General features: G+C 38.7%; 1 long non-coding RNA gene and 7 other non-coding genes across 8 annotated transcripts; 7 read left to right on the top strand and 1 right to left on the bottom strand.

Moving 5' to 3' along the window:
- The first annotated feature begins 14 nt into the window (after positions 1-14).
- Positions 15-86, top strand: trnah-gug (transfer RNA histidin (anticodon GUG)). Its single transcript has one exon. It is a non-coding gene; the product is annotated as a tRNA-His (tRNA).
- Positions 87-872: 786 nt separating this feature from the next.
- trnah-gug (transfer RNA histidin (anticodon GUG)) lies at positions 873-944 on the top strand. Its single transcript has one exon. It is a non-coding gene; the product is annotated as a tRNA-His (tRNA).
- A 902-nt stretch (positions 945-1846) lies between these two features.
- On the top strand, positions 1847-1918 carry trnah-gug (transfer RNA histidin (anticodon GUG)). Its single transcript has one exon. It is a non-coding gene; the product is annotated as a tRNA-His (tRNA).
- An 832-nt stretch (positions 1919-2750) lies between these two features.
- Positions 2751-2822, top strand: trnah-gug (transfer RNA histidin (anticodon GUG)). Its single transcript has one exon. It is a non-coding gene; the product is annotated as a tRNA-His (tRNA).
- Positions 2823-3386: 564 nt separating this feature from the next.
- Positions 3387-3458, top strand: trnah-gug (transfer RNA histidin (anticodon GUG)). Its single transcript has one exon. It is a non-coding gene; the product is annotated as a tRNA-His (tRNA).
- Positions 3459-5049: 1591 nt separating this feature from the next.
- On the top strand, positions 5050-5121 carry trnah-gug (transfer RNA histidin (anticodon GUG)). Its single transcript has one exon. It is a non-coding gene; the product is annotated as a tRNA-His (tRNA).
- Positions 5122-6058: 937 nt separating this feature from the next.
- On the top strand, positions 6059-6130 carry trnah-gug (transfer RNA histidin (anticodon GUG)). The gene has a single exon. It is a non-coding gene; the product is annotated as a tRNA-His (tRNA).
- A 4534-nt stretch (positions 6131-10664) lies between these two features.
- On the bottom strand, positions 10665-14200 carry LOC146683026 (uncharacterized). Its single transcript, XR_014917644.1, has 4 exons — positions 13965-14200; positions 12823-13073; positions 12488-12655; positions 10665-12373 (listed from the first exon to the last, which is right to left on the bottom strand). It is a non-coding gene; the product is annotated as an uncharacterized LOC146683026 (long non-coding RNA).
- Positions 14201-15257: the final 1057 nt, after the last annotated feature.

Below are 15257 nucleotides of genomic sequence, written 5' to 3'. Positions count from 1 at the left end.
GACCTAGCGTGCCAGCCGTGATCGTATAGTGGTTAGTACTCTGCGTTGTGGCCGCAGCAACCCCGGTTCGAATCCGGGTCACGGCAGTGTGGTTGTGATTGCAGAGCAAGTAATTGGAGACTCAAAGGCTGCACGGCAGCTTGAATGGTTACAGTCATGTTATCTCATTATTGGCACTGGATTGTCCAATCAAGTTTCTTAACGTAACCGGCTTTTCCTTACCTTACCTGTTCGCTCATCAACCAGTTTTTTTTTCATTTTTACAACAGAGTTTAAACTTCCATTGTTTTCATTCAAATTCTGTTTTGTTCATTCAAATTCTGTTTTGTTCATTCTAATTCCGTTGTTTTCATTCAAATTCCATTGTTTTCATTCAAATTCTGTTGTTTTCATTCAAATTCCGTTGTTTTCATTCAAATTCTGTTGTTTTCATTCAAATTCCATTGTTTTCATTCAAATTTTGTTGTTTTCATTCAAATTCCGTTGTTTTCATTCAAATTCTGTTCTTTTCATTCAAATTCCATTGTTTTCATTCAAATTCCGTTGTTTTCATTCAATTTCCATTGTTTTGATTCAAATTCTGTTGTTTGTTTTAATGTGGAAAAACTGGTTGGGACAGATGTTCAAACAGAAGCGACACGCGGCTGCAGTTACAGTCTGTATTACGCGTTTGTTCTTCATATGAATCTGATGTGTTTATGCGCGTGGCACAGTAAAAGCATCTGCATTAACACAGAGACATCTGGCGTTCTGACGGTAAATAATGTCTGCTGTTCTTTTGCGCATCGTACAGGTCACTGTTCAAGTATATATAGTGGAGTGAGACAACTGCAAGATACAGACTGCAACTGACAGCATGACCTAGCGTGCCAGCCGTGATCGTATAGTGGTTAGTACTCTGCGTTGTGGCCGCAGCAACCCCGGTTCGAATCCGGGTCACGGCAGTGTGGTTGTGATTGCAGAGCAAGTAATTGTAGACTCAAACGCTGAACGGCAGCTTGAATGGTTACAGACATGGTATTTAATTATTGGCACTGGATTGTCCAATCAAGTTTCTTAACGTAACCGGCTTTTCCTTACCTTACCTGTTCGCTCATCAACCAGTTTTTTTTTTCATTTTTACAACAGAGTTTAAACTTCCATTGTTTTCATTCAAATTCTGTTTTGTTCATTCTAATTCTGTTTTGTTCATTCTAATTCCGTTGTTTTCATTGAAATTCCGTTGTTTTCATTCAAATGCTTTTGTTTTCATTCTAATTCTACTCTTTTTATTCCAATTCCATTGTTTGTTCTCAAATTCTGTTGTTTTCATTCAAATTCCATTGTTTTCATTCAAATTCTGTTGTTTTCATTCAAATCCCATTGTTTTCATTCAAATTCCGTTGTTTTCATTCAAATTCTGTTGTTTTCATTCAAATTCCATTGTTTTCATTCAAATTCCATTGTTTTCATTCAAATTCTGTTGTTTTCATTCAATTTCCATTGTTTTCATTCAAATTCCGTTGTTTTCATTCAATTTCCATTGTTTTGATTCAAATTCTGTTGTTTGTTTTAATGTGGAAAAAGTGGTTGGGACAGATGTTCAAACAGAAGCGACACGCGGCTGCAGTTACAGTCTGTATTATGCGTTTGTTCTTCATATGAATCTGATGTGTGAACGATGCGCACGTTTATGCGCGTGGCACAGTAAAAGCATCTGCATTAACACAGAGACATCTGGCGTTCTGACGGTAAATAATGTCTGCTGTTCTTTTGCGCATCGTACAGGTCACTGTTCAAGTATATATAGTGGAGTGAGACAACTGCAAGATACAGACTGCAACTGACAGCATAATCCAGCGTGCCAGCCGTGATCGTATAGTGGTTAGTACTCTGCGTTGTGGCCGCAGCAACCCCGGTTCGAATCCGGGTCACGGCAGTGTGGTTGTGATTGCAGAGCAAGTAATTGTAGCAGGTCAGCGTGAATGATTACAGGCATGTTTTTTCATTGTTGGTACTGGATTGCCCAATCAAATTTCTTAACATAACCAGCTTTTCCTTACCTTACCTGTGAACTCATCAACCAGTTTTTTTTTCATTTTTACAACAGAGTTTAAACTTCCGTTGTTTTCATTCAAATTCTGTTTTGTTCATTCTAATTCTGTTTTGTTCATTCTAATTCCGTTGTTTTCATTCAAATTCTGTTGTTTTCATTCAAATTCCATTGTTTTCATTCAAATTCTGTTGTTTTCATTTAAATTCGGTTGTTTTCATTCAAATTCTGTTCTTTTCATTCTATTTCCATTGTTTTCATTCAAATTCCATTGTTTTGATTCAAATTCTGTTCTGTTATTCTAATTCCGTTGTTTTCCGTTGTTTTGATTCAAACTCTGTTCTGTACATTCAAATTCCGTTGTTTTCATTCAAATTCCGTTGTTTTCATTCAAATTCCATTGTTTTGATTCAAATTCTGTTGTTTGTTTTAATGTGGAAAAAGTGGTTGGGACAGATGTTCAAACAGAAGCGACACACGGCTGCAGTTACAGTCTGTATTATGCGTTTGTTCTTCATATGAATCTGATGTGTGAATGATGCGCACGTTTATGCGCGTGGCACAGTAAAAGCATCTGCAATTACACAGAGACATCTGGTGTTCTGACGGTAAATAATATCTGCTGTTCGCATCGTACAGGTCACTGTTCAAGTATATATAGTGGAGTAAAACAACTGCAAGATACAGACTGCAACTGACAGCATGACCTAGCGTGCCAGCCGTGATCGTATAGTGGTTAGTACTCTGCGTTGTGGCCGCAGCAACCCCGGTTCGAATCCGGGTCACGGCAGTGTGGTTGTGATTGCAGAGCAAGTAATTGTAGCAGGTCAGCGTGAATGATTACAGGTATGTTTTTTCATTGTTGGTACTGGATTGCCCAATCAAATTTCTTAACATAACCAGCTTTTCCTTACCTTACCTGTGAACTCATCAACCAGTTTTTTTTTTCATTTTTACAACAGAGTTTAAACTTCCGTTGTTTTCATTCAAATTCTGTTTTGTTCATTCTAATTCCGTTGTTTTCATTCAAATTCCATTGTTTTCATTCAAATTCTGTTGTTTGTTTTAATGTGGAAAAAGTGGTTGTGACAGATGTTCAAACAGAAGCGACACGCGGCTGCAGTTACAGTCTGTATTATGCGTTTGTTCTTCATATGAATCTGATGTGTGAACGATGCGCACGTTTATGCGCGTGGCACAGTAAAAGCATCTGCAATTACACAGAGACATCTGGTGTTCTGACGGTAAATAATATCTGCTGTTCGCATCGTACAGGTTACTGTTCAAGTATATATAGTGGAGTAAGACAACTGCAAGATACAGACTGCAACTGACAGCATGACCTAGCGTGCCAGCTGTGATCGTATAGTGGTTAGTACTCTGCGTTGTGGCCGCAGCAACCCTGGTTCGAATCCGGGTCACGGCAGTGTGATTGCAGAGCAAGTAATTGTAGCAGGTCAGCGTGAATGATTACAGGCATGATTTTTTTCATTGTTGGTACTGGATTGCCCAATCAAATTTCTTAACATAACCAGCTTTTCCTTACCTTACCTGTGAACTCATCAACCAGTTTTTTTTTTCATTTTTACAACAGAGTTTAAACTTCCGTTGTTTTCATTCAAATTCTGTTTTGTTCATTCTAATTCCGTTGTTTTCATTCAAATTCCGTTGTTTTCATTCAAATTCCATTGTTTTCATTCAAATTCTGTTGTTTTCATTCAAATCCCATTGTTTTCATTCAATTTCCATTGTTTTCATTCAAATTCTGTTCTTTTCATTCTATTTCCATTGTTTTCATTCAAATTCCATTGTTTTCATTCAAATTCTGTTTTGTTCATTCTAATTCCGTTGTTTTCATTCAAATTCCGTTGTTTTCATTCAAATGCTTTTGTTTTCATTCTAATTCTACTCTTTTTATTCCAATTCCATTGTTTGTTCTCAAATTCTGTTGTTTTCATTCAAATTCCATTGTTTTCATTCAAATTCTGTTGTTTTCATTCAAATCCCATTGTTTTCATTCAAATTCCGTTGTTTTCATTCAATTTCCATTGTTTTCATTCAAATTCTGTTCTTTTCATTCTATTTCCATTGTTTTCATTCAAATTCCATTGTTTTCATTCAAATTCTGTTTTGTTCATTCTAATTCCGTTGTTTTCATTCAAATTCCATTGTTTTCATTCAAATTCTGTTGTTTTCATTCAAATTCCATTGTTTTCATTCAAATTCTGTTGTTTTCATTCAAATTCCGTTGTTTTCATTCAAATTCTGTTCTTTTCATTCAAATTCCGTTGTTTTCATTCAAATTCTGTTGTTTGTTTTAATGTGGAAAAAGTGGTTGGGACAGATGTTCAAACAGAAGCGACACGCGGCTGCAGTTACAGTCTGTATTATGCGTTTGTTCTTCATATGAATCTGATGTGTGAACGATGCGCACGTTTATGCGCGTGGCACAGTAAAAGCATCTGCATTAACACAGAGACATCTGGCGTTCTGACGGTAAATAATGTCTGCTGTTTCATTTTTACAACAGAGTTTAAACTTCCATTGTTTTCATTCAAATTCCATTGTTTTCATTCAGATTCTGTTCTGTTATTCTAATTCCGTTGTTTTCCGTTGTTTTGATTCAAACTCTGTTCTGTACATTCAAATTCCGTTGTTTTCATTCAAATTCCGTTGTTTTCATTCTATTTCCATTGTTTTGATTCAAATTCTGTTGTTTGTTTTAATGTGGAAAAAGTGGTTGGGACAGATGTTCAAACAGAAGCGACACGCGGCTGCAGTTACAGTCTGTATTATGCGTTTGTTCTTCATATGAATCTGATGTGTGAACGATGCGCACGATTATGCGCGTGGCACAGTAAAAGCATCTGCATTAACACAGAGACATCTGGCGTTCTGACGGTAAATAATGTCTGCTGTTCTTTTGCGCATCGTACAGGTCACTGTTCAAGTATATATAGTGGAGTGAGACAACTGCAAGATACAGACTGCAACTGACAGCATGACCTAGCGTGCCAGCCGTGATCGTATAGTGGTTAGTACTCTGCGTTGTGGCCGCAGCAACCCCGGTTCGAATCCGGGTCACGGCAGTGTGGTTGTGATTGCAGGGCAAGTAATTGTAGCAGGTCAGCGTGAATGATTACAGGCATGATTTTTTTCATTGTTGGTACTGGATTGCCCAATCAAATTTCTTAACATAACCAGCTTTTCCTTACCTTACCTGTGAACTCATCAACCAGTTTTTTTTTTTCATTTTTACAACAGAGTTTAAACTTCCATTGTTTTCATTCAAATTCTGTTTTGTTCATTCTAATTCTGTTTTGTTCATTCTAATTCTGTTTTGTTCATTCTAATTCCGTTGTTTTCATTGAAATTCCGTTGTTTTCATTCAAATGCTTTTGTTTTCATTCTAATTCTACTCTTTTTATTTCCAATTCCATTGTTTGTTCTCAAATTCTGTTGTTTTCATTCAAATTCCATTGTTTTCATTCAAATTCTGTTGTTTTCATTCAAATCCCATTGTTTTCATTCAAATTCCGTTGTTTTCATTCAATTTCCATTGTTTTCATTCAAATTCTGTTCTTTTCATTCTATTTCCATTGTTTTCATTCAAATTCCATTGTTTTCATTCAAATTCTGTTCTGTTATTCTAATTCCGTTGTTTTCCGTTGTTTTGATTCAAACTCTGTTCTGTACATTCTAATTCCGTTGTTTTCATTCAAATTCCGTTGTTTTCATTCAATTTCCATTGTTTTGATTCAAATTCTGTTGTTTGTTTTAATGTGGAAAAAGTGGTTGGGACAGATGTTCAAACAGAAGCGACACGCGGCTGCAGTTACAGTCTGTATTATGCGTTTGTTCTTCATATGAATCTGATGTGTGAACGATGCGCACATCTGGCGTTCTGACGGTAAATAATGTCTGCTGTTCTTTTGCGCATCGTACAGGTCACTGTTCAAGTATATATAGTGGAGTGAGACAACTGCAAGATACAGACTGCAACTGACAGCATGACCTAGCGTGCCAGCCGTGATCGTATAGTGGTTAGTACTCTGCGTTGTGGCCGCAGCAACCCCGGTTCGAATCCGGGTCACGGCAGTGTGGTTGTGATTACAGAGCAAGTAATTGGAGACTCAAAGGCTGCACGGCAGCTTGAATGGTTACAGTCATGTTATTTCATTATTGGCACTGGATTGTCCAATCAAATTTCTTAACGTAACCGGCTTTTCCTTACCTTACCTCTGAACTCATCAACCAGTTTTTTCATTTCTACAACAGAGTTTAGTGTGAAAAAAGTGGTTGGGACAGATGTTCAAATAAAAGCGACACGGGACTGCAGTTACAGTCTGTATTATGAGTTTGTTCTTCATATGAATCTGATGTGGGAACGATGCACACATTTATGCACGTGGCACAGTAAAAGCAGTACTCTGCGTTGTGGCCGCAGCAACCCTGGTTCGAATCCGGGTCATGGCAGCGTGGTTGTGATTGCAAATATATATTTCTACGGGGTGGAGCATTATCCCTCAAGTGGACTTTGTGTTGTACCAGTTTTGTAAAACCAGGTTTTTCCTGGAACAAATTTGGATCCAGAAGAGCCGTTAAATCTCCCTGCTGGGAGGGCTTAAGATGGGTCAGTGACACTAAACTTGGCCCTGATTTGCCTGTGGGAAAAAAACTGTTCTCCCTCCTCTTTGTCCTTGACTACCCGAACAAGACAATGCTGTTTTACCTGCTGCGTGGACTGCATTGGCAGTTGCTGCTGCTGCGTGATGGGTTCCTGCTGCGTGAATTTTTTTAACAGGTTAATATGGAAGACCTGATGTTTCTTCCTGTCAGGCATCTACAGCTCATAGTTAACATTGCCAAGACGTTTTGTAATTTTGTAGGGGCCTTGCCACCTGGCTAGCAGTTTGCTGTCTGTCGTAGGAAGCAACAGCAACACATGCTGTCCTGGTTGGAATGTCCTTTCCCTGGCCTTCTTATCATACCAGGTTTTCTGCTTGTTTTGAGCCACTTTCATGTTTTGCTGTGCCAGTATTGTCATTTGTTCTAGTCGCTCTCTCATTTTCAGCACATAAGCTATTACATTATCTCCATCAGGCTCAGGATTCTCCCATTGTTCTTTCAGCAGGTCGAGTGGACCTCTCACTTGACGGCCATAAAGCAGTTCAAATGGTGAAAATCCTGTAGAGGCCTGTGGCACTTCGCGATAGGCAAACAACAAGTAAGGCAGCCACTGATCCCAGTCTGAGCCAGTCTCTGTTACAAATTTGCGCAGCATGTTCTTTAGTGTCTGGTTAAAACGCTCTACTAGTCCATCTGACTGGGGGTGGTAAGGGGTGGTTTTAATACCTTTTATGCCAAGTAATCTATATACCTGCTGTAGGAATTTAAACTGGAAATTTGTGCCACAGTCTGTCAGGACCTCTTTAGCTATACCTACTCTAGAAAACAACTGCAGGAGACAATTGGCAACCTGTCTCGCTTTCACTGATCTTAGGGGGAAAGCCTCAGGATAACGAGTGGCATAATCACAAATGACCAAGATGTAACGATTACCTGATGAGCTTCTTTCAAGGGGCCCCACTACATCCATTCCTATTCTTTCGAAAGGTGTATCTATGACAGGCAATGGCTGAAGATGGGCATGGGCCACTCCTTTATTTAGGGTGAGCTGACATATCTGACACGACTTACAAAACTGCTGTAGTTGAGTGTACATGCCAGGCCAGACAAAACGGCTTGCAATCCTATGTAGAGATTTCTGAAAACCAAGATGGCCTGCCCAAGGTACAGAATGACCAAGTTCCATGACTTTGTTTCTTAGTGCCTGTGGTAATGCTATGGCTTCAGTCTTGCCTTTACACTCATAAAGGACACCATTTCTCAACACATAGGTTGCATCTGCCAACACATCTACTGTCCCTCGCACCTGTCCATCAACTTCCGACACCTTATCAAACCAGGATTTTAATGATGGATCTGCCCGTTGAAGTGAAGAGATATCTGGTGGGATATCAAGTTCCAGAGGGAGGTTGGGGCTCTGGTCTACACCCTCTAACCTGGATGAACCCCTAAATTTTTCTCTTCGTCTTTGCGCTCGAGATTTAGCTGGTTTTGCTGGGCTTACTTCTAATTCTTCATCATAGAAAGGTAGCTCTTTCAACGGGTCATTTGCACTCTGAGCTCTTGTGGTGATCAAACTGGGGATTGCACTTTCTGGCTGTGCCTGCAGAATAATGTCTTGCTTCTGTACGTTGTGGTCCTGATCTACATGAACTGTATGCAAATGTCCCGGAACTTCATTAGACACCAAATCTAGCAGTGTAGGTATATCTAAGCCCAATATCACTGCATATGGCAGTCTGGGTGCTAAAGCCACTGGCAGGAGAAATGTCTGGCCACCTACAGTCAAATACACCTCAGCCATGGGATAATCTTTCTCATCATCATGTACACAGCTTATTTTAGTCCTTGTGTCACTCCATAGCTCTCTTGGTACTAAACTAGCCAAAACCACTGACTGAAAGCTCCCTGTATCTAAGAGTGCTTCTTCACGCTGACCATTAACAAGTACAGGTGCTGTTCTTACTGCTTCATGATCAGGACCTGGCAATGTGGGTCTGGGGGCTGAGCACAAAAGGGATGGCCTACTTTGTGTTGTTGTTGGGCAGGTATACTGAGTGTGGCCTATCTGGTTACAGTGATAACATCTAACATCTGATTTTGAACCTGAATGTGACTTTTTAGTGTTGTTACTTTTACCAGAAACAAAATGTCTGCTTCCAGGATAACTTCTACTTTGGCCTATACCACCACTCCTTACACCCCCATCAGACTTACTTTGTCCAGTCATGAAGCTGTCCCGGCCAAAGGTGGTTCCTCTCGATCCTGTTCTGGCAGAGATGAAGATTTCCGCTAGCTGTGAAGCCTCCTCTGCAGATTTGGGGGCACGTTCCCTGATCCACACCTCCAGGTCTGGGTGGACCATCCTCAGAAACTGCTCCAAGATCATTAGTTCAGAAATGTCTTTCACTGTAGATTTTTCAGGTTTCGCCCATTTGTAAAACATATATTTTAATTGCACATAAAGTTCTCTTGGAGTTTCACCTGGGTGCATATCCAGGGCTCGAAACCTTCTTCTGTATGTGTCAGCAGTTATTTCGTATTTAGCAAGAATGGCATCTTTTACTTTATCATAGACTTCTGAATCAGCAATGTCCATATGCACATAAGCACTACGTGCTTTCCCAGTGAGCAGAGGTACGAGTCGAACAGCCTATTCTTCTCTCGGCCAACGGCAAACTTGAGCCAGTCTCTCAAAAGTAGTGAGAAAATGCTCAATATCATCATCTGGAGTGAGTGGCAACAACTTGGGATCTCTCTGGTGAAATGGTTCCTGTCTTGGCAGAGACCACATCTGCTGACCAGTCAGACTAGGCCCCTCATCAGGTTCACCTCCCTCCTCGATTTGGTTGTCCTCTTGTTCCTGCTGCTGTTCTGTCATTTCTTTTACGTGAACTTGCATTTGCTGAAACTGATGTTGCATACTTTTCCATCTTTGTTCTTGTCGGGCTGATTCTCTGTCTATTCTCTGGTCTCTTGTTGCTTGAGACTGCATCAATGATTTCACCAGAGCTGTCAGTTCATCCAGTCTATCGCCAGGTTTAGCTCCTGCTTTAGCCACTGGATCAGCTGTAGCACCTTCACCATCCTCTGCCACTTCATTACTGTCATTCTTCTTTCCACTTCTCGTCATCATATTTACCTCATTCATTAGAGGCAGCACTCCTGACACCACTTGTCAGTTTTGGCCGGCGGTCATAGGTTCTGTCCAATAATATGACGCCGCGAGACTGGAGTAAAATACATCCATGGATTGGCACTTTATTAAAGAAGGAGCATGATAACAGCACAAAACACTAACCGCAACTAAACAAAATGGCTTCCTTTTATACTCTACCTTTTCAGGTGAGTATCCGGAATAGCCCAAGTATGGGGGTTAACTAATCAACATGAAACATAACCCTCCACACAAACAAACATACAATAACATTAAAGCACATCACAAACATATACATATTTCCAACACATACTATAAACAAACCAATAACATAAGCTTCACTCATTTCTATCTAAATTAAAACCCTCTTTAACCATACTCCCTAACCCGGCACACTGGTCTGCTCCAAGAGCTCTTAAACAGGTGATTGAGCCGCTTTCACTCTTTCGCTCCACATCCTGCAAGAAGCAACCAGGACAGGTGAGTACCTTTACAAGTTCTCATTTCACATATGTTTAGGTTATTGATAAATGATTAACTGCAAACAGCTCTAACTTTGGCTCTTCTCCGACACAGGTAGGATGGCCAGTCCCACTGTCTCTTTTCTGTTACAAGCTGTCAATTTAATCGTATGTCAAATAACCTAATAAAAGACTCCATAAGAACTGTGTTTTCTTTATTACCCTATTTTAAATTCCCAATCCAACAATTTATTATTAACAATACCAACCAGGTAATGGAACCCCTGGTCTCCATTACACTTGTAATATCCAAATCTGTGTTTTGAATTTGATATAAAAAAAAGTGCCCAAAATAATTACACTTGTAAAAACATAAGACAGAAAATATAAATTCAAGTTACAAATTTATTGAGTTACTTTAACACATAGCATTTCTAACAAAAAGTCCAACGACATAAATCCACCACATTTTATAGGGAATAATGTCAGAAATGTCCAGTTTTGGCACAAGGTTACAATATTAGAAATAAAGAATTTCACAACATGTTTTAAGAGTATTCAGATTTGATTAACACACGAGTATGACCTTTTTATTAAAAAACAAACAAACAAAAGGAAAAGAAAATCCTGCATTATTATGTGGGAAAACCAAATGAAAGTAATAGTATAGTATAGTGCAGTATAATACACTGAAATATAATTGGTAACCTTTTTAATATGCCAGTACTCTGGTTATGCAAAATGCACATTTGTAGAGTGCAATCACAGTCTCAACAACAAAGCAATAAAACATTAAATAGAAAAATACTTCTTTAGAGACATAAAACAGTGTTATAAACCTCCTTAGCGCCTTATGTCAGTTATGAGCAGTTCAGGAGGAACGTTCCTTAAGTGACATTCAAGATCCCACCTAGAAGCCAGAAATGTAGTGAGATTGTCCTTCATTTTCTCTATGGATTTACAGTTATCTGACTAAAAACACAATCAAAATCAACTAAAACAAGTGATGATGGGGGAAAAAAATAAAAAATAAATAAAATAAAATCACCCCTTTTACTTTGGATGTGGATTTAAGATGATGAAGTATGAAACAGAGTGTGCAAAGATTTCTTTATTCTATTCTCTTTAAAAAAACAAAACAAAACAAAAAAACTTATCCAGACTTTGAAACATGATAAGCTGAATTACTTGCTTTAACAGGCACTTGAGGACTGTGTAGGAATCCTGGACATTATTCTGCTGCCAAAAGATCATTTTTAAGACTCAGCACTTTGGGCTTCAACTTCCCACCCTTCAGACCCATCAAAACTTTCTGAATAAAGTCAAAAATGTTGGCCAAACATTTTGGGTAGCTTAGGTGCAGGGCGTAGGTCAGTCCAAATATTACTAGAAATCCATCAGCTAGGGTGGTGAAAACAATGATCATGTTACCCTCGACCAAAACTGCAGTCTTCTCAGGGCAGAAGAATGTTGCATTGCTGGAATTGGCTCTGATCAGGAGGAGTCCAAGTGGCACTTCACTAATATCTGGTCTATCAGAATGCATCATCTACAGAAAACAAAATTACTACATGTTAGTACATTCCTATTTCTCTTAGTTTCATCTATACAAGTCACATTTCTGGATTATTACTAGCTCAGAAATCAATTGTTTGAACAACAAAAAAGCCACAACACACCAAAGATTTGAGAAAACAAACTGACAAAAATAGTACTTTTTAGTAAAGCAAAGTCATACCTCTTCGTAGCAATAACAGAAAGTCAATAAGAGTTTTTTTTTTTTTTCATTTGTACAGTGATGTATGGTTGGGCTAGGAACATTATAGAAGGTCTACACATATTAAAAACATGTAGTGTTTCCATTATGTGACATGGACACTGTTGTAGACAGATCCAAGCATGGAGATGCTTCTCAAACTGTCAAAGTGTCATAATGTTTTGAGAAATCTAAACAAGGATGCTACTAAGATATTGTTCACAACTTTGTCCAAAACTTAGATCCCACGTTATGATGAAGCTAGAGGTGTCGTCGTACAAATAGGCAGAGAGGGCATGAAGCACACCAGCACGTTGGGCATGGATATCAGCTTGTTCCTACATCACAAGAAAATTATTTTAAATTGGCTAACCTAGTCAAGAATGGTAGTTAAAATTGAAAAATTGATCAAATTAAATAAAGCTCAAAAAACAAGACAAAAACCCACTAACCTGGAGATTTTAGCTTCTGAAGAGCTGAGACAGGACATCAGACACGTTCCCTGTGCAAACAGCTTTCTATCTGAATAAGCTCTGGAGCCGGGGAGAATGTTGGTCCAACACAGCATAAAAGTGGTTCTTCAGGTGGAGGTTTGTAATCCTGTGCAATTCTGCACAGATCTGAACACACAGGATACATTTATGTTTACAAGTTTCGATTAGTCTATAAATCTTTGCAAAATACATCAAATTCCTTACACTCCAAAGGCATAATTTGTTCAGACAGGCCAGATAACAGGAGTTGATATAAAATACATCTTGTTAGATACATCTATATACATTCTTACCTGGGACTGGGATTTCAGAGTAGGCCAGCAATCCAGGATCTGACCTACTGGTAGGTCATCACTGATGATCTCTTTGCATCGCAAGGCCAAAGTTGTGTGCATCAGCTTTGTAATCAGGATTCTTTTCACTTTTCTCGACTTCATCTACAATCTGTAGTCTTAGCTGGTCAAGGTAAACAGCATCTTCACCCCTGAAAATTTACTTCTGCCCTGGCATGGACATAACAGTAAAACACAGAAGACAAGACAGACTACACAGAGAACAGAAAAGACACATAACCAAGGAGACACAGATGAAACATAACTAGCCCAGAACTCAACTAAACCTTAACTAATAATAACAACAATACAAGAACTTCACCTCATTTCAATATAACATAAGAAAGCAAAAATACAAAATAAACTCAAAATGCTGCGTCACAGACCCAGCCCCTGACAGATAAAAAACTAAGTCTTTCACTAATGAACACTGGGCATCAGAATAAAATAAAACGAAAAAAATAACTGTTTGGTAAATATATTATTGATGGATTCACCCTTAAGCTAACCTAAAATAGACCAGGCACAACAATTTTACAGTTCAGAAGCTTCTACATTTCAACTTAGTATACATAACTATTTGCAATGTAAACCATGTTCTACCGCCTAATTATGTAATGATTAATCACTGCTTTTGTAAGTATGTCCTGTGCCTACAATTTTGCTGCCCCAGTTTTAATATGTACAACTCCAGAGAACTAAACGTAAGTTTCAAGTTCCAAAAGTTAGCAAATGGGTTAGCCAAAGTCAATATCCATGTATGCGCTAAGTGTGAAGCAGCGCAGCAGTGCATATTGATTCAACAATTTAACCACAAGGCAGTTTATAATCTGCAAATCCAGAAACGCCTTCTAAAGACTTCTTTTAAAATAGTAAGAGATTAGAAAAGTTATTAACACATTATTAGTCCCAGGGACTAATAATGTGTTATACTAAATATGAGCTTATTAGCATAATTCATGCAAAACACTTTGGGGCCAAGGCGACATGGATAAAACGACGCATGCATGTAATTCTTAAATGCCTGCTAGAGTTGTACATTTATGACGATAAAAACCCATATTACAACGGAGAACTATAGTTTCAGAAAAAATAAAACTTACCACAAAAGCGCTCCTGAAGATGCTGCAAAGGCGGTAAATGCAGCTAGCCAAGTGCAGAGCGTTAGCTGTTCCAGTTCAAAAGTCCGTAACATACCATACCACGTCCTCCTTTATCCAGCGTCAAAGGCAATGCCGCAAAAAAACCCTTCACAAATGTTTTTATTTCTGTTTGGATATTAACGTTCCACAAGTTTCTTTCGAAGTAATGAGCGGGCATTCGCACTCGAAGCGAGGAATCCAAGATGGTTGCCAGCACTTAATAAAGAAACAGGTGGCGCACGTACGTACGTACGTAGGCATGTAAGTGACGTCAGTGTTAAAACTCAAATTATTTAAGGGCAATGTCAGAAACTAATCAATATATTCAAGTACTGATAACTTGAAAAAACAAACTTGTTCAAACTACTCAAAAAAATAAAGGTGTATGAACTTATTACAGGTTTTAGTTGGAACTCATTTCATTTATCAAACTATTACTATTTGGTCTTACAGTGTGGAAAACCAACATAAAAGGAAGAAAAAAACCCTTTCATTTAACACATCTTATTAGGGACGATAATCTCCTAACTTGCAGCTCTCCAGAAGAGTAGACACGAAGCCCATTCATTAGCCTGCTCTCTGTATTTGGTTTAAAAAGCACAGCCAGGCTGCTGTAACCTGGATTCAAACCGGGGTTGCTGTGGCCACAACGCAGAGTGCCAACCACTATACGACCACGGCTGGTTTGCGCTGCCAGTTGCAGTCTGCATCTTGCATTTTTCTTACTCCAGTATATAAACTCCGCTTAGAGGACGGTTTGCGCCTCTGACACGAACTCATTTGTTGTTGTTCCGGTATTAGACCAATGAACAATTAGGCTACTTGGATATCTTAACCAAATACACCGCCTGGTCTGTCCATGGCAATTTGAGACACTGTAAACGAAAAAATGTTACTTTGGCCCCTTCAATTCAATATTGCAAACCATGCCAACATTTAATATATAACACTTTGCAGACATGGATGAATATTAAATAGATTTTTTCATTTTGTGCACGATTGATTAAATATGCACATCCCATTTTTTTCAACTGTTTTTCATGATAATTTCATCACATGATAAAGCCACAGGTAGTGTGTAAAATATATCCAGAGTTATACAAACGTCTCTTTAAAAAAAGAGCTTTGTTGCTATGCTTTTCGCTCCGATCACGATGTTGCTCTTGCTGGTTTCCATGACATAGCCAGTTTCAAACCAATAATCCTAAAAGCGTTCTCTATTGTTTTGATGTCATACGTCTGGTCTGTCCATGT

This window comes from Copadichromis virginalis, linkage group LG22 (genome assembly GCF_057382275.1).
Source record: "Copadichromis virginalis isolate Kocher_CV1m ecotype Utaka linkage group LG22, C_Virginalis_male_GT1.1, whole genome shotgun sequence".
NCBI lineage: Eukaryota > Metazoa > Chordata > Actinopteri > Cichliformes > Cichlidae > Copadichromis > Copadichromis virginalis.
Note: the sequence above shows the minus strand (reverse complement) of the source record. Positions and strands in the feature narration are given on the sequence as shown.